Here is a 20814-nt window from a genome sequence, read left to right on the forward strand (position 1 = left end):
AAAAAAGAATGAGCAGGGACATGAATGAAGCTGGAAACCATCATCCTCAGCAAACTAACCACAGGAACAGAAAACCAAACACCACATGTTTTCACTCATAAGTGGGAGTGAACAATTAGAACACATGGACACAGGGAGGGAAAAATCACATACCGGGGCCTCTCGTGGGGTGGGAGAAAGGGGAGGGAGAGCATTAGGACAAATACCTAATGCATGCAGGGCTTAAAACCTAAATGACAAGTTAATAGGTACAGCAAACCACCATGGCACATGTATACCTATGTAACAAATCTGAACATTCTGCACATGTATCCCAGAACTTAAAATAAATAAAACTTATTACTAATAATAATAGTAAGAATTATAAACACTTAACATCAGATGGTATATTGTATTACTTTATTTTCATTATGAAAGTGATCAGCAACTTCATTACCTTCAAAAAACTGTTTTTCCAGCCTCCTTTTCCAGCTCAGGTCTATTTGTTCTTCTTACTGCTCTCCCTGCTCCTCCAGGTTGTTCTGCTTCCAACCCCTATCAGAGGTCCCTGACCTACCACCACTGCCACCTCCAGCAAGGTTTGCCTTAGGAGTTATCTTTCCTTTGACCCTCTACCATCTTCTGTGTCTCCATTTTTATTTCTTCAATGCTCTATTTTATGATCCTTTCTCATTGGTTCCACTATGCTCTGAGAACTATAGGCTCTAAAGTGTATTAAAACTTACATATTTGATTACTATATACATAAAAATGCCTCTAGCCACTGATCAGACTTTATATAATTTTGGGTCATCTGGGAGGCCAAAGGACATTTACCTCTTATGCTCACCATAGCATAACACTCAGTGATGACTTCAGACCCAAGCTCTACATCTCCAGTTGCCTAAATCTGGACTTGAATATGAGAAATGTAGTGTGCAAAATCGGTCTAAATCATCTTCCTCTGAAACCAGATTTTTCCTTCAAGAAAATTCTCATTTTTGCTAGTGCTTCATCCAGGCACAAAACTTGGCCTCACCTCTTCATTTCCAAGTCAAACACCTAATGCTTTGAGATTTGTGTTTCTAGGAAAGATTGACATTTGAATTGGTAGACTGAGTAAAGCAGAGGGCCCTTTGCAATACAGGTGAACCTCATCCAATCTGTTGAGGACCTGAATAGAACAAAAAGGCAGAGAAAGTTTGAATTAGCCCCCTCTACCCTACTGCTTGAGCTGAGACATTGGTCTCCTCTCTCTAGATTAAAACTTAAACCATTAGTGTTTCTGGTTCTTTGGCCTTTGGATATGGAATGGAATGTGTATCACCAGCGTTCCTGGGTCTCCACTGTCCAGATGGCAAATCATGGGACTTTTAGCTGCTAATCATTTATCCAATTCCTTATAATAAATTTCACGTATGTATATACAGTCATGCATCCTTTAATGACAATGATATGTTCTGAGAAATGTGTTGTTATGCAATTTTGTCATTGTGCAAACACCATAGAATGTACTTACGCAAACCTAGATGGTATAGGCCTACTACAAATCTAGGTTATATAATTATAGCCTGTTTTTCCTAGTCTAAAACCTGTACAGCATGTTACAGTACTGAATATTGTAGGCAATTGTAACACGAGATAAATGTTTTTACTTATCTAAATGTAGAAAAGGTACAGTAAAGATATAATATTATAACTTTATGGGACCAAGGTTATATGTGTGATTCATCATTGACCAAAACATCATTATGCAGTATATGACTCTGTGTGTGTGTGTGTGTGTGTGTGTATCTCCTATTGGTTTTGTTTCTCTGGAGAAGCCTGACTAATACAACTGGCAATAATTTCCCATTGTGTGTAGAGTTAAGACGAGTGTCTATGGCCAGATTTTAAGTCATCCCATAATCTGGCACCTCCAATACTCGCTCCATCCTCTCCCTCCTGACTATCCAAACTTTCTGTACAAAATGAATCATCTGTTTCATTTGAGTTGGTTGTTTTGGAAATAGAGTTCATGCTTATTTTCGGTCTGAAAGTCACTGCTCATGTTGCTTAATGAATTGAAAGAATACTGCCTAGCCTAAAATATAGCTCAAATTCTGCTCCTTCCAAGAAATCTTTTCTACATTTCCATTAACTTTGAATTATTTTGTAACATAGCAGGCTGTGCTTGTAGACTCACTGTGGCACAGACAACCTGTTGGTGCTCTGTTATTTAACCCCTGACTCTCTTGTTATTTACATGCAAGCATGTCTCATCTCCTTATTGAACAACAAGCTTCTCATCAACTTTGGGCCACACCTTCCATTCCTTGTCTACCTTTTATAATATCTCACAAAATTCTTAATATATGTGGTACCTAAAAAAATACTTGTTAAATGGAGAGCAAAACAAATCTAAGACTTTTTTAGCATTTGACTCATACTCTCTCAAGTCATAACTTCTTTTATTTTCAATTTCAGTTCAAGACTATGCCTTTAAATCATTTTATCATCCTTTCACATATTTTTCTAAATGCATTTGAAAATAAAATGCTTTCTAATGTCAGATGAAAGCATTAAATGGGAATAGCAAATAAATAATATAAATATGATGTGGTTTTAAAAAGCTGTTATAAACAGGGCTAGTATCACTTACAATATTTTTAGGTGGAGAAATGCATTCTAAAGCACAGAATAAATAAGGGAATTGGTCTGTTCTGGGAACAACCAAAAATTGAGAAATATTTTTTTTTCCCTGTGGGATTGGGTCCATGTGTCTGGAAGTTCAGAGCTCCAGGGATGCCTCTCCTTCCCTGTGATGACACCTCACCCTAGTATAGTATCAATCAGGCATTTGTTGTACAAATAGTTGATAAGCAAGAGAGACTTGGATATGTGGACAATAAAGGCCATTTTGGTTTAAAAATAGGGAATTTGTGTGTTGCACTAATTATGTTCATCTTCATTCCAATCTGACCCAATTTTCATTTATATTATTCTGGTCATCAGTTTCTTCTATTTCTAAAATCTTTCTTTTCTTTTGAAGGACCTGGATTTGTTGTAGAGAATTCTATTCCTGGATACCATGCATTTATAATTCCTTGAATTTATCAAATAATATTATGACATAGGGGTGTGTGTGTGTGTGTGTGTGTGTGTGTGTGTGTGTGTGTGTGTATATATATATATATATATATAAACCATCTGTCTCACCTGGAAACAAGTCCTGGGAAGTTTTCTTCCCATGTCACCATCTTTCATGTCAGGAATCCCACCCTCTAAGGAGGCTTAAGTAAGCTCTGGGTAGGCAAAGTCATAGGTCTCAAGAAATCTCAGAGGTTGGGCAGGCCTCACTTCTGCCAGATGATCTTTAGCTGTCAATTGACAAACAGCTGTCAATGGATGATCCTCCCCAGACTACAATGAGGAAACTGATTTTGAGGCATGTCAGTCCAGGTCACATAGAGCACTCACCCAGTGACAACAGGTGGTCAGTTTCTAGCTTGGATCCACTTAGCTCCTAATAAAATGGATGGCCTGAGCCGGGCCATGTTTGATGCCGTCTTTTGGAGCCAAAACTTGCCCATTTTCTACTTTTGAGAAGATTAGGGTAAGGCATTCTTCCTCAAGATAGTTTTCTTTCATCTCTCACAAACTTGACATAACATCCTGATTTTCTTAGAACAATATGGTTTCCCACTATCACCAAAAAAAAAAAAAAAAAAAAAATCATAATACACAAATCTGTGATGTTTATCATGTGAATGTATTCTCTTCTATGTGTACCCTTGTGCAGTATACAACTGCACATCTGTATCTGAAATGCCCTGTTGACCCTGATTACCCAACTCATTATCTCATGCCTCATCCATTAACCTTCTCCAAAGTCTTGAAACATCCAACAGTTTTGTCTTGGGTGAGCATCTTTGTCTTGTTTTAATATAGATAGAAATTCTTCTCATATTTCTTCATCAAGCCTGAGACTGGCTTTTGGTTTGAAATACCTATATTTTTCAAGAATTTTAAATATCTATCCAGACCTATTTGTAAACCAATTTTGTTTCAAAAATCAGAATTAGGATTTTATAAAATTTTTTGTAGTCAAAGAATGCAAATCCACTTAACTCTTTTTTTAATTTTTATTTTCATGCTCCTGTAAGGTAACAGGGCCATATGTCTCTTTCTGAGGGCAATTTGGAAATATCTACTGATATTTTAAGCATATATTGTTTAACCCAGAAATTCTAGTTCTAGATATTTAGCCTATAGATATGAGGTGTATATAAAGATATACATACAAGGATATTTAATACAAGAGGGAACACTTAAAATGACCTAAATATCTTTTAATAGAGGATTGATGAAATAAATTGTGGTACATACTTACAAGAAAATAGTAACAAGATTCTAAGAAAAAAACTAAGGGAAATATGTGTAAATAAAAGATTTTTGAGATTCATTCGTGTACTTATTCATCCATTTCTTGTTTCAACAAATATGCATTGAGTGCCTACTGTATGACAGCCACTGTTCTAGGGATGGTAATTCCACAGTAAAAGAGATAAACATGATCCCTGCCTCGTGGAGCCTATATAGTAGGAGGAGACAAAAATAAACAAATAAATAAATAAAGTAAAATAATAAGTACTACAAGGAAAACTACTTCAGAGCAAAAGAATACAGCATGATAGAGGCATTACTGTTTTAGGCAGAGTTATCTGTCTAAAGGATAATATTTGATAAGAGCTGAATTAAACGAGGAAGTTGGTTATGCAACTGTCATGCAGGAACAAAGAGCAGGAGAGAAAACGGAAAGTGCAAAGTAGGGAAGGTACTTGTCTATGTTTGAGACATGCTAGAAAGGGCAGTATGGTTGGAGTGTATATGAAAGGGAAGAGGAAGAGGGTGAAGTTGGAGAGGTAGTTAGAAGGGACTTAAGTACCTTAAAGAGTTTGATAACTTTTTTTTAACAACAAAAAAAATTACTCTAGAAGTATCGTAACAAAAAATTACAACATAAAAGAACATAAAATTTGTCAAGCTTCTTGTAAAAGTTATTTTCATTAAGTTTATATCAATTTAAATATCCACCAACCATGTGTAATATACCTCATGTCAGTGTATCCTCACCAACATTGAAGATTATAAGTTTTGAAATAGTTGATAATTTTACATGTGCTATCATTTTGTTAATTTAATTAGTTTTTTTTTTTTTTTTTTTTTTTTGAGATGGAGTCTCACTTTGTCGTCCAGGCTGGAGTGCAGTGGTGTGATCTCGGCTCACTGCAACCCCTGCCTCCGGGGTTCAAGTGATTCTCCTGCCTCAGCCTCCTGAGTAGCTGGGGGTACAGGTGCATGCCACCACTCCCAGCTAATTTTTGTATTTTTATTAGAGATGGGGTTTCAACATATTGGTCAGGCTGGTCTCAAACTCCTGACCTTGTGATCCTCCCACCTTGGCCTCCCAAACTGCTGGGATTACGGGCGTGAGCCACCGTGCCCGGCTGATTTAATTAGCTTTTAACAAATAAAAATTACTGAACGTTTTTGTGATAGTGAATGCTCCCTTTTACATATGTTCCAGGTTCCAAACCATAATGGGACTAGATTCCCATCTATACTCTCCATGACGTTGCAGGCTCTTCTGAATTGTCATGCAGCAAACTGATGAACTGATTCAGTGGAGTGCTGGAACAACCGCCACTGGTTCTAAAGATCTAATTGTACAATTTTCAGTGGTTTTTCAAGTCAGTTGTTAAACCATTGGTATCATGAGATTGACCATCGTGGGAATATTTATTCATACCATGTGAATTGATAAATGCTATAAATCAGTACTTAAAAAAAAAAAAAGAGCCAGCTTGCCAGCACATCACTGATTTAAGCAATCTTTTATTTTAAGTTACAAAATAATTAAGACAAAATTATTGCCTCTGAGGAATATTTGAGGCATTCAACCTCTACAGAGAGCTCATTTCTTTCATCTAATCAGCTGATAAAGATCCAGCTTTTAATTAGCCACAGTGGAAGTGGAACTTTCAGCAGGGAAAGCATAGGCACTGAAAGATCTTGGTTTGGTATGCAGTTCTTTTGAGGAATTCATTCCCTTTATCTTTCTGTCTCTCCCATTGCCATTTGGGGAATATGTTGCCTCTTTGGATTTTGACTCTTAGTGTCTTTTAGAACGAGGTTGGAACTCAATTAATATAAAAGTAAAAATGGACAAGTTGCGGAGCTTGCCTCTAATCTAGGCCTCTCTAGGTCACAGGAGTTGGAGGGCAAACAGGAGTCGGCAACCACAGTCTGTATCATCCTCTTGGTATATTTTCAGTGCAATGGCTGGCTAAAGATTCAGAGGCTTGGGAACTTGACTGTAGAAAGTGGAATCATATCCTCCCAAAATATATGTTAAACTTCTTCTAATCCCTGGTACCTGTGAATGTGACCTTATTTGTAAATAGGGTCTTTGCAGATGTAACCAGCTTTAGATGAGGGATACTGGATATGGTGATTTCTAAATCCAACAACTGGTTTCTTTATAAGAGAAAGGGGAAGGGTATTTAGATAGACACAGAGGAGAGACAGGGAGAACACCCTGCAATGACAGAGGCAGAGATTGGGGTGATGCAGCTGCAAGGCAAGGAGTGTCCAGAATTGCTGCCAAGCATCAGAAAACAGGAAAAGGCAAGGAAGGATTATCCCTTACAAGTTTCAGAGGGAGTATAGCCATGCTAACGCTTTGATTTTTGATATAGGGCTTCCAAAACTATGAAAGAGTGTCTATTGTTTTAAATCACCAAGTGTGTGGTTCTTTATTATAGCAGCTGAAAAAACTAATACACTGACGGACTGTGTCCTTTCTTCATGATTAAACTAGCAAATTTCCAAATCTAAAACCACGGTTCACTTTATAGGACAGAGTATTACCTTCTAAGGACTTGCTTTTGTAACATTGTATTTTTAGGAATAAAATTATTTGGGAAACTTTCTACTTTATAAGTAATTAATAGTGTAAGTGTGCATATATCTGTCAGGAAGACACCTTAAACATTTCACATTAATGTCATTTTTAAAAGGAAAAATGAGATAAAACAAAAAATATGAAAAAATCAAGTCTTTTACTGATTTCCCGAAAAAGTAAACAAACAGTATGATCAGGGTTTAGTAATCAAAATAGTGGAAGCATACTGAAAAACATTTCTGTAAAATCCAAAGGAACACAGAATAAGTGATCAACAGCCTGAGTTTATAACAACCAACTCATGCCAGAGAAACCTGATTGATTTCTTTTCAGTTTCATTACAAAATTAGAGCACAAGGAGAATCCTGTAGTAGACACTGTATATTTGAGCATTAGAAAAATACTTAATTGGATCTCATGAAATCCTACTTTAAAGTTGAAGTAAAATTGGCCTGCACATACATTCACAGAAATGGAAAAATGGGTGAGCTGAATGTAAACAAGAAATAATGACAAACAGCAGCAGACTGGGTGTGTGAAAGAGCTAGCTATCCAGTGAGTCTAAAAAAACAGGTTTAGATTGAGTTCCATTTAACATCGACTCTCACAATCTGAAAAAATGGCTTGCATTCCATGTGGTCATTAAAGTAGTACAAGATACTGATTAGTGGAGTCCTTGAACCCCATGAAAACTAGCAATCCAGTGGGTTCACCAAAGTACCAAAATTAGGCAAGATAAACATGACTTTTGCCATGAAAAGAATGAAAGATGAAGTACTGGGAAGTAGAAATGGCGACTGGAGGGTTACAGCATCCGGAGAATAACCACACAGTAATGAATAAAACATAGCACAATGGTGTTAAAACCTAAACAAAAGACTTCATGTTGATTTAGAGACTGGAGTGGGCCGTGTTGTTAGAAAAGCTCATTAGGGTCTAAGACTTCGTAAATAAATGAAGTAGACTAAAAAAATAAAGAAGTAGTATTGCCTACTTGATTTGCCTCATGAAATTAAAAATTAGTGAGAACATTTATCATCTCCCTGGTAGAGATTCTTCAGCAGATTACAAAAGTATGTGATATGGTTAGGCTTTTTGTCATGATCCAAATCTCATATTGAACTGTAATCCCCACATGTCCTGGGAGGGAAGTGATTGGATTGTGGGAATGGTTTCCCTCATGCAGTTCTCATGATAGTAAGTGAATTCTCATGAGAGCTGGTTGTTTTATAAATCATAGTTTTTCCTGCGCTCACAAACGCTCTCTCGCCTACTTCCATGTAAGACATGCCTCTTCTGTCATGATTGTAAGTTGCCTGAGGCTCCCCACCCATGTGGAACTGTGAGTCAATTAAACTTACTTTCTTTATAAATTCCCAGTCTCGGGTATGTCTTTATAGCTGTGTGAAAATGAACTAATATAGTAAATCTTTTTGGCACATGTCTTGAACTAATAGATCTCCCTTGTGACATATAAGGGCACTATTGTCACTCAGAGAGATTGTGTGGATTTATTAAAACACAAGTATTTATTCATTCAGCAAATATTTACTGAGCACTTACAATGTGATAGACATTTACCTAGGTGCAGGCCATTTATTAGAGAATAAAAGTAAAGTCCTCCTTTCACAAAACTTACATTCCAGTGAAAATACAGAAAATAGAAAACCACAATGAAGAGCTATCAAGGACAGTGGGAGGGAACAGAGAATGTGAGCTACTTTGAACAGAACAGTCAGAGATGGCAACTCTAATAAAGGCACTTTTAAGCTAGAAAATGAAATTAAGGAAGCAAAACATACAGATATCTATGGCAAGAATTTTTCAGGTAGATGAAATGATCTTTGGAAAGGCCATGCGGTAGGAGCATATTTGGTGTGTTGAGAATGCAGCAAGAAGGCCAGCGTGGAAGCAGGATTGGTGATGTAGCATGGAAGGAAGCAGAGACTAGATCCTATCGGGTTTTCCTGGAGCTGCAGTGGTTGTTGGAAGAACACCACTCAGATCTCCTGCTGCCTACAGCATGGGTATTGCATCCAGTTGTTGCCCCACTAGATTCACCAGCAAAATTGTGCGAAAGTCACACTTCCCCTAGGCTACTCTAAGGCTATGCCTAAGTATAGCTGGGACACTCATGCCCGATTAAGGATTTTTCCAAAAGATGCCTTTGACTTGGAGATTTGTGAACCCGTCACTACACTGTCCATAGCTGCACTCTATGGGTGACCACCATGACCTCTGCTATCATCCAGGCCTCCAGGGAGAGGACACCACTCACCTCTTGTCCACTTCTTTCCAAGTGTTGTGTGGGTCATTCCCCTGCAATCATCAAAACCTCTCATAAAATAAAGTGGAAGATTGAATCATATATACCTTTAACTTACATGAATCATGAATCAAGTACAATTACTCAGTGAAAAGAAAAGAGGGGAGGTAGAGGGGGAGAAAGAGAAATAATTTAAATAGTGAAATGTGGGACACTCTGCCCACAATTTCTTTCAGTGTGACTATTCACCAGAGGTTGGTCTCAGGTCACCATGCCACTCACAGCGAGAACACTTTGCAGCTCAGAGTATGATTTAAAGATACATATTTTTGCGATGTGTCATGAAAAGGGGTCATGGATACAGAGCAGTAGTGCCACATGGTACAAACATAATATAGAATTTATTGGAGAAAAATTTAAAAATATAGAGGGAGAGAAGCAAAGGAACATATGCCTTGCACTGTCATTATTCTGCAGCATAGGGCAGGCATAGGTCGTCATCACACAATGGCCAAGATTCCAACAGAAGGGGGTTGGCCCAGATCCGCAGGCTACACACATGACAGCAGGTACCCCAAGAGAGAACAAGTCCAGCTTCCACATCAGGGTACATAGTTATAGTATAGTACAGTACTTACTGGTCCTGTAACTAGTTAGAACTAGATATTTGAATATTCGTTTATCTGAGTACCAAAAAAAATATATTCCAAGGAATCTCTGGGTCCAGGAACAACACTAGTGGTTATGCATACTTAAAACCAAAGTTTTAAGACACAGGTGCCCTAGAAAGAGCCTTGCCAGCCTGGAATGCTAACACTAGTCAAGGGTCTTGCTATCTTTTAGCAAACTAGGTCAGTCCAGCTGAGCCAGCTTCCTGCTAAGCTACCAAAAAGAGGAAGAAAATTCACCTCTAGAGCAGCTCAAATTTGTTTTTCATCTGTATAAATGATCCCTAAACATAAGTCAACTACTACATCTGATAAACAAAGAAACAGCTATTTAATGGGCTGTCATTTCTATCCACTCATTTCTTTCTCTTTCCCTGCATCAAAACCACACTGTCTTAGCTACTTTAATACTGTTTACAAAAATACAACTACTATAATAAGTCTTGATATATAGTAGCAAAGTGAAGCTGAGAAATAAATTAGCTTTTTCTGAATTGCTTGGCAAATAAGTGGTAATATTTGTAACAGCTAACATTTTAGTCTCTACTCTGTCAAGCTCTGTCATTTAAAAATTATTTAATTATAGGAGTTGTTATTTTTCTCATTTCACCAATAAGGGAATTGAAAATAAAGTTATTAAATGATTTGTCCAAGATCCAAGAGGCAGAGGTAGGATTTGAATCCAGGAATGTCTGAACCCAAATCCTAGGCTCTTTTCATAAAACCCAATGATTAGACTTTAGCTGTTTCATTTTAATGCCCTCCTCCCTATTTAGCCACCCACAACCTTCATGTTCCACTAGTAATGAAAAAAGTTTTGGAGCAAGGAGGCATTCTTAAGCAAAGTCATTCGTTATTAATTACCCCAAAGAAGAATCTCTATAGCTATTTTATGTGTTGTAACCTTTGCAAAGGTATTTAATAGGTGTGTAGTATGTGTTATGTGTAAATATCTTACAGAAATAAGCTCATTTAATTCAACACTGCTAATAAACCTATGATGTAGAAATCTTTGGCTCTATTTTATAGACTCTTGCCTCAGGTGGCATAGCCCTTAAGTAGGGAGTGAATGTTTACCTAAGCAATCTAGATTAGTGTCTATGTTCTTCACCACCAGGCTGTGCAGCCTCTCATGGGAAGCCCAACAGAGGTTTTTCTTTTAGACCTCCCTTGCTGAAAAAAAAAAATAACAGATGAATCCTAATGGGAGATGAAAGACTAAGGAGTCACTAGCAAATCCTTTTCCCAAAGAAGCATTCCTTGACACTCACCTTCCCTGTCAAGACCACATTAGGGCACCGAACTCTGTGTTCCTTCCCTTCCTTTCCCTCCCACAGGCAGTGTAACAGAGAGGCTAAAACACAGGTTCTGGAGCCACACAAAGTTGGCTTTGAATCTCCACTCTTCTACTTACCAGCTGAGTAAGCTTAGGGACATACTCAGACTGTTTGGGCCTCAGTTTCCTCATCTGTACAATGGGACAACAATCATAATTGTAATAGACATGGTAATAGACATAGTAAACTTCACAAAACACCCTAGGCTTTTGTAACATTTAAATTAAGATAGAAAAGAATTTAACATAGTAATTAGTACTCAGTGAATCTTGGCATCTTCTATTGTTGCTGTCAAATAACTTTGTAATTACCTCTCTACTGTCTATATTCAATGTACAGTAAGCTTCCTTGTAACCTCAGTGTGGGACACACAGTAAGTATTCAGAAAACATTCATTAAATGAATGATGTCCTCATTTCTTTCTGAGAAATTCTCACACACTCTGCTTTTACAAGTTTCTCTCTCACTGGGCATGGTAGCTCATGGTCATGGTTCCAACATTTTGGGAGGCCAAGGTGGAAAGATCACTTGAGCCAAAGAGTTTGAGACCATTCTGGGCAACATAGTGAGATCTCATCTCTACAAAAAATAATTTAAAAGAAAATTAGGTGTGGTAGTAGCAAGTGCTTGTAGTCCCAAGCACTTGGGAGGCTAAGGTGGGAGGATCACTTGAGCCCAGGGAGGTTGAAGCTGCAGTGAACCATGATCATGCCACTGCACTCCAGCCTGGGTGACAGAGGTTAACCTTGTCTCAAAAAACACTACAATGCCACTCTCAATTATTCCAGTGGAAGCATTAACACAAAGATACCCCCAGTATGCACTGTGCCATTACTGATCACATAGCATGCTCTGTGTCTGCACATATGTGAACTCCAGGCTTGCTTTCTCCACAATTTCCCTCTAACTGCTGATGGTTCCTGTACAATGTGCCTGTTGAGTACAGCCTGAAAATGGAGAGTGAATGGAGATAATTTGGTATATTATTTTGTGGAATATAAAAGATAATTCCTGCATTCCTTTCCAGATGTCTACACAAAGTAAAGTTCTTTATTTTTTTTTTCATGATATGCTTGTAAATAAATGTAATTTTAGGGAGAAAATGGCATTTTTCTCTGCATATATATTTAAATGTTTTCAAAGTTGTTTTTCAAAGAGAAGTGATATAGACTCAGGGAAAATTGTGTGAGCTACTAGGTCTAGAGCTGTTTTATAACAAGTTGAGAACAGCTAAAGTCACTACATTAATATTACTTTTAAACCAAGCCTCTCTAAAATGGAACAAGAAGATCTAAAATAGTCTCCTCTCTTTCATGCACTTGCCCTTTCCTGTTTCTCTCAGTTGACTCAATGTCCTTTCCTATGGTTCAGTTGCTGGCTTGTCCTTTCCCTCTGGTGACCTCTAAAACATGAAATGAGCAATCCTACTAAACATTACTAGGGTGACAATTGACTTGTTTTCAATGTGGGGACCTCAAATAAGCACTGGAGAAGGAGTTCTTGAGAGAGCATAGATCTTTGTTTCTTTCTTTGTTTCTTTGTTTGTTTGTTTGTTTCTCTTCTTTTTTTTTCACAGAGTCTCATTCTGTTGCGCAGGTGGCTAGAGTACAGTGGCACGACTTCAGCTTAATGCAACCTCCACCTCCAAGGTTCAAGCTACTCTCCTGCTTCAGCCTCCCTAGTAGCTGGGATTACAGGTGTGTGCCACCATCTGTCTAAATTTTGTATTTTTTGCAGAGGTAGGGTTTCATCACATTGGCCAGGCTGGTCTTGAACTCCTGACTTCATGTGATCCACCCTCCTCAGCCCCCAAAGTGTTGGGATTATAGTCATGAGCCACCATGCCTGACCTGAGCATAGGTTATTAATTTATCAACAGCTTTACCTGGATAAAGAGTATAGATATTATCCTATCCCTGTATCACTTTGTATTTAATATCTTGGGGGTGTGTGGAACTTTTAATTCACAGGTCTTTGGAGAGAGTACCAAGCAAGATTTTGATCTCTATTACAATTGGCTCTCTATTCTTACTGATTCTATCTGTACCATTAGCTTTATGGAAAAAAAAAACTTTTTAAAGAAACCCTTCTATTAATCATCAGAGTATTCCTTTTCAACAATTTCAGCTGACAGTGTTTACAAGGGCTCCTCTAAAATTGTATTGTTTCTTCCATGCTGTCTTTCTTTACAAAGTTAATATAAACCTTTGGCTTGGTGTGATCTAATTATTTCAAACTTTGGACTTCTTGTATGGCAAATGGACAATTATTGGGTTGTTTGATATACCTTTTGATAGGTAACTTGGTCAGAAGACTCTCATCTCTGCTAGGATAACTTCCAAAAGAAAATTTATGTTTACAAGACACTAAAATTCAAAGACAGAAATACTTGTAGCAATAATAAACCAGGGTACATGTAGTTTTGAAAATTAGTTTGCAGAAATGCTTTATAAAAGATATTAAACATTTAGCAAATGAATTTAGAGAGCAACATAAGAGGCACAAAAAAGTCTGACAAAAACAAACTTGGTGTGTTCTTTGGGAGAAATCTCTAGGTTTCCCCCTTACTTACGTAACTTACAATAATAGTTCTTTCTATTACTCTATAATGCTGCTAGTAATTGAAGATGAAGCTGAGACCTCAAGTCACCCCCAGAAAATCTACCAGTATCCTAAAATTTTATTTATCATTCTAAATTTAAAAGTCAATATGAAATTCAGTCAACTCAGGCAGCAGACCATCCAAAGATGCTCTAGTAAAAACCAAGCCAAGAAGGCCAACAATTCTTTAAAGAGTGGGAATCAAAACATGTAGCTGAAGTGACAGCAATCTGCTTAAGCAACTAGAAACCTGATAAAAAGTGATTACCTAAAAGATTCCTTGACATCAGTGACTTGAAATCACCTGAGGACAACTATTCATGTAATCTTTTCGTTTTCAGACCACACAATGTCTCTTACGTGGTTCCTTATTGCATCTCATCTCAAATTCAGACTTCATATCTTCCTCTTCAAACTCATGTCATGCACAGTAACTATCTTTCAATTACTTGAAAGTTTTCCCTCCATATGACTTGTATTCTTTTCTCTGCATAGAACATGCTCCTACTCATCCTCAAACACGCACTTGCACCCTTCAGCCATGCTCTACCTCATCATAGAGCTGTCCACTATTGTTATTTGTTTTTTAGCTTAAATGTCACCTCTTTAGGCTTTCCCTAGCTACCCTATGAAGCAGGTTCACTGAATTCTTTTTTTTTTTTTTTTTTTCCTGAAAGGAGTCTTGTTCTGTTGCCCAGGCTGGAGTGCAGTGGTGTGATCCTGGCTCACTGCAACCTTTGCCTCTCAGGCTCAAGAGATTATTTTGCCTCAGCCTCCTGAATTTCTGGGATTACAGGCATGTGCCACCAGACCCGGCTAATTTTTGTATTATTAGTAGAGTCGGGGTTTCACTATGTTGGCCAGGCTGGTCTCGAAATTCTGACCTCAAGCAATCCACCAGAATTAATTCTTTATTACAATATTTAGCTTATTTCCTTTAAAGAATTTATCACAATTTATAATTACATATGTATTTGCTTACTGTTTACTTTTTTATTGTCCGCCCCTTCCCCAAATTAAAGACTATCTGTGTTTTTCATTTTTTTCTCCAAATCAGCTACAGCACATGACATATAATAGACACTCAGTAAATAAATGTTGAAAGTATGACTAAATGAACAAATGCAAAATAGGAATAAAAAAGATAAACAGAGGGTGACATAACAACATGTCTGGGAGCAACTGTCTCCTAAACATTTCAAGACCTTATATTCAATGTCATTGTCTCACGCTAGAGTTCTTCAACTCTCTCATCTCATTATATCTGTATGGGGAATGTTTTAAAGTACCAAGTGGATAGGCTCCATCTCAGACCAATTGAATCTGAATCTCTTGTGGGGTGCATCCCACGTTTTGGTAGTTTTAAAAGTACTCCAGCTAATTCTAATGTGTAACTAACACTGGCTTATTCCAGTGGTTCTCAAATGTGAGCTGTATCAGAATCTCCCAGAGAGCTTGTTAAAACATAAATTTCTGAGTCCCACCTCCAAAGTGTCTAATGGGTCTGCATTTCTGATGGGTCTGCATTTCTAATGAGTTCCCAAATGATGCTGATGCTGCTGGACTGGAAACTACACTTTGAGACTCACTAGCTTATACTTTCATGTAGATTGCATTGTACTTAGCTTCTCCACTTTGGGAGGAGAGGGAATGCTATCAGGGCTACTTTATAGAGGGAAACAAAAAGACTTGAAATGAAAATAACAAGATGCTTTAGGCATAGTTTCCAAGTTAATCACTTGGATGTTGCTCACAATTGAATAGAGATGCCAGAAATCACAGAATGCCATTCAGCTGAGAGATGGAGGCAACAGGAGAGCCAATACATTGGCAACACACTCTGCACTAATTGTATATAGAGAATCATGAGAAGAAAAAGCCCAAGGCATGCTAATGAAGAAAGATGATGCCATGTGTCTCCAAATAGCCTATAACTTCTCCACCAATGCAATCATAAACTCAATTCTGGTAATAATGCTATCTTTGAATAGACTGATTTCTATATGTGATTTCGAGAATTTCTTTACAGCTGCATACACTATGCAACCTATTGGTTTTTAGTAAGTTAACATGCAGTTGGAGTAGCAATTAACTGTGCCATTGCTTTAAACTTTTCCTTAATGCTTAATATTTATGCTTCATCCTGAGTATTCCAGCACTTTAAAAGGGTCAGTTTCCTGGGCAAAGGCAAAGGGATGCAATGCACCTTTAAATGCAGTGAGGCTGATTTGCTCACTTAAGAGCTTCAGTGCATCATTTTGCAATCACATATCTCAGAATAATTTATACAATCAATTAAAGAGCATTATCAAGGGATGATTTGACAACTGTTGCCATGCCAACCAGTGAAGTAGACAGCGCCTTCGTGTTTAAAGGCTGCACCTGGTGATGGATGTAGCAGATTTTGAGGACTAAGACAGAATCACAGATGTCCAAAGGTGTGGAGGGAACATGATTTAAAGCTTTGATGTTGTGCCATTTTTACTGGCAAAAGGGTGTTGATGGCATGTTGTTCACTTTCTCATTAAAATTCTGTCATTTTTCACAGTGTTCTGCATTCAGAGCTGAAAACTGAAGTGAGAATGCACTTTACAGACTGATAAAATATGATAGCAAAATGGATGTTCATTTGCAGGCTGAATTAATTTTTTTAAAAAAAGTTTGTGTCAGTGAATTTATGAAAAGCCCGTTTATCAGATACAACTTTATCAGTCTTAATAGACATTTCATAAATATTTTTATATTAATAATTAAAATTTTGGGTGGCAAATGAATTCCAGTGCATTGAACTATAAAATATTTGGAATGGGTCACTGTATAACACAACAGAAGAAGAAAGCACACTTTTCAGTCTTAATGTGTTGCCTGATTTCTTGATGTCAGTGGCATGATGAAGTCAATAAACCTTAAAGACTTTGAAGACAGACTGGTCTTTTCTTCACTGAGTTATCCCAGAAACCAAGGCGGTCCAAGAGGATTTTCAAGTATAACCCTATATTAGTAAGCAACAGAGATGAGATGAGAGATTATGGGATTGGCCAGCCTGTTCTCTTCCCAGCGTTAGTTTCTTGCCCTATTACATCACACCTTTTCTTAAACCAAGTGATTGTATGTTAATATGTGTGATCGATGCATTGTTCACAATATTTTTAACAGCATGATGGGTTATAAACTTAAATTCTAAATCCACTGTGTCTGAATCTCAACTCCTCCTCTTTCTAGTTATGTGATGTCAGGCAAGTTATTTGATCTCTCTCTGCCTCAATTTCCCCATCTGTGAAATGGGGATAATAGTGTCTACATCTTAAGGTTGTTGTGAAGATTATATGAGTTTCTATAAATACTTATGACAGTGCCCAAAGTGTTCATCCTCATGGTTGTCATCATTACAATGATCATCATCATTATTTTATCTTAGCCTTTCTACAAATAGTTATTGAGCATCCCTAATTTTTTTTCTTTCCATTCAAGAACATGTGTTGATATAACCTAGGGAGTAAATTGCAAAGTCCAATCAATGATTTAATGCATGAATTGAAAAAGTTACCTTGAGATTTTTTTTTTCATAGAAATAAAATACAATGAAATGTAATAGATACATGCACAGGAGGCACACAAAAAAATGAGGGAATTATCTAATTTTCTATAGCAAACTTTGGTTTATTTCTACTTTTTTCTGGAATATACCACACACCACACTAGGATAATAGAAGAGAATATTTTGTAAGACATAAAGTAGTGCAGAGACTCTTTAAAACAAAATAATCACTTTCCCCCAAAGTTATGCTCAAAGGACATTTTAGCAATTTAAAGATGATCTTTTAGAAAGTTCAATTCAAGGCTGGATCCTGAAAGGGCGCTGTTCTTTATCCTCTACTCTCAGAGGCAGGAGAACACTCCTCCCTGCTTGAAGGAAAGCAGATGAAACCAAAGGATGGATGCTCTGCTTTGAGGCTCAAGAGAAAAAAGAAATGAAGCCATATAAGTTTGGGCAAAAGGAGAGGGCAAATTGCAAGGGATACCATACAGTAGATACTCCCTCGCAATATTCCAAGGACTTGTGTAAACTTACCAGGTGACTCAGGAGAAAAGCAAAGTGTCTTTGATTCATTCTCTGGATTTCTGGTATGTGCTTGATCTTCTGGTAATAAGATTTTTTATGATGGATTATACTTTCCCATCCTTTCAACATTAAATGCAAAAAAATGAGGAAACTTATGTAACCAAGAAACATTAGAAGCTAATTGATTATCTTGGCTGATGTGAGATATGATAATGATAAATTTAAGAATGAACACCAGTTATTCGACAAATTTGGTTTTAGCACTCTCAGCCCTTAGAGTCAAAAGCTGGTATCCAAACCAAAAAATAATCTATGTACTGTATGTACAGCAAGAATGATCCAGTTCCAAAATGCCATCAAAAGGCATTATTGGAGCTATCTTTCAAAGTATATTAATATTGTGGTTGATTTGAATGTTACTAGATATTTCTCTAAAGTTAGCTATAACCATTCATTTGTAGATAGATGTGTTTATTTGCAAGTGGACAGGATTTCATGTAAGGCCAATTATATATAACTAAGACACAAGCACTATAAATATGTATGAATATACAAGTAAATACCATTGATTTGTATATGTGATTATACTGCCTGAAGATGTCACTTGCCTCATTAGTTTCTGGCTCTTGCTCTTGTTCACCTTATCCAGTGATTAGAGAATTATGAGACTGTGTATATACATGCTCACAAACACATACACAGACATATATACACTGTAAAAAATAATATGTATGTGATAAAACATGTGGAAGTCTCTGCTTTAAGGACCTTACAATCAAGTTAAATAATAATAAATATATGAAAAGCTAGATAAAAATAGAAGACACTGAAAAGAAAACTATCACAAAGTATACTTTTATTTCAAAACGAGTGGTGTTAAAAAATGCATACATTTCTCTAGAAATTAGAGCTTTTTTCCTCTCTTGGGTTTTCTAATTATTTCATTTCCCTTCTTTCTTCATCTTGATTTTGAACAGCTTCTTTTATTTCCAGTTTCATTGAAGGTATCTAAGATTTATTTTTCCCTTTGATGTAAATAAAAGAAATATTGACATCTGATCATTTATACATGTTCTTCAGTATCTAGGAATGGTATAAAGTTTCTATGTTTCTGAAAATTTTTCTGAGATGAAACTTTTGGAAAGAAAGCTTGCATTCTAGATATTGGTTTCAGTTTTTTCTAATGATAATCACCCATGCCTTTCTATGATAACTGCCAATACCTTAATCACTAATTTTTTTTGAAAACAGTTTATTTCTTCATTCATTGAGCAAGAATTTACTGAAAGCCTACTGTGTGAGAGACACTCATGTTACAAAGAGATATAAGCCAAGGTTCTTATCCTTGAGGAATTATTGTTTTTAAATGAAAATAAAGGATGATGGTTAACCAGTTATTAATCCCTAGGAGGCATTGATCAATGCAAAAGTTTTAAAGGTTTAAAAGTTTCCAGAAATTGGCCAGGCACAGTTGCTCACACCTGTGATCCAGGCACTTTGGGATGCCAAGGAGGGTGGATCACTTGAGGCCAGGAGTTTGAGACCAGCCTGGCCAACATGGTGAACCCCATCTCTAGCAAAAATGCAAACATTAGCTGGGCACAGTGGCAGGTGCCTGTAATTCCAGCTACTCAGGAGGCTGAGGCACGAGAATCACTGGAACACAGGAGGCGGAGGTTGTCGTCAGCTGAGATTGTGCCACTGCACTCCAGCCTGGGTGACAGAATGAGACTCTGTCTCAAAATAAATAAATAAATAAAAATGAAATAATAAAAGTTTTCAGAAATCTCCCAACTTGCTTGATCTCTCTATTGGTCAAACACTGCATTTTTCTTGGAGGGTGGGGTGCAATTTTCCTGGCTGTTGTTTGTTTATTGATATTTCCCCAGATATCCTGGGAATAGCTCAAGATTTGCAACTTCCTGGGAACTGGCGGTAGCGCCCTTTGTGAATGTTTCTGCATTCCTCTCTGCCACCTTTCTGTTTCTTACTGCCTTTCTTTCTGCCCTCTCCTGAACCCATTAAACTCATCTATCAACTTCTTTAAAAAAAAAAAAAAAAAAAAAAGAGGCAGGGAAAGGAGTAGTAAAGATACATAGAGTAAGAGGTGCAGGCTTCTGAAGTCTATAAAGTGAGAAGGATGAGGGATGTGTTGTTGCAATGAACTGAATATTTCTGAGATGAATCTTTTAATTTGCATTAATCACTAGTCACTGAGGACATATCCCTGCCTAGAAAACAAGTTAGAGGGTGTGTGTGGGTAGCTCTCTCCAAACAAACGTGAAAGCTTTAGGCAAAAATATTTCAAAACCAGTGGTTAAAGGAAATGAAATGCACATGGAAAGACAGACAGAGATAAAATGTGAACTTACTTCAAAGTTGCTTTACAACATACAGATGACTGGACTTAAGAACTGAAACACAGAGTAATTATGCATTTGCTCATGAGACAAAAATATGCTGAAGCATAGAAGAGATTAGCCTTACGTACATGCTTTTCTCTCCCTATCACTTGGATTTGTTTCCTTCAAACTTCAGTAGGAACACTTTGAAAGGGAACACTGTTTATGTTGATTTCATGGTCAACCTATGCAACTTTTGTTTGGCTTTTTGCTTCATATTTTTAGGGCCACAAGGGCAAGAAAGATTAATCCCCTCTAAATCCCATAATACTAAATGCACTTAGAGGGCACTAGATAATTGTGTTTTTTTAAATTTTTAAAAAATGGTTCTTAAATATTATGAATAAAAATAAAGACTTATTAAATTTGCATCTTATTTTTAAATTGCATTTTGTATGCTTTATTCTGCTATTGTAAAACTAGAGTTCCTCAGTCATAGGTCTTAAGCCAGATTTCTTATTGGTGAGGAACAGTAATAACAATTTTATTCAATTTATAAAAATCTTTCATTTTCAAAAGTCTGTTTTTGTACAGGTGCTGTATCTGGTGCTT

The sequence above is a fragment of the Chlorocebus sabaeus genome, chromosome 8 (assembly GCF_047675955.1).
Source record: "Chlorocebus sabaeus isolate Y175 chromosome 8, mChlSab1.0.hap1, whole genome shotgun sequence".
In the NCBI taxonomy this organism is placed as follows: Eukaryota; Metazoa; Chordata; class Mammalia; order Primates; family Cercopithecidae; genus Chlorocebus; species Chlorocebus sabaeus.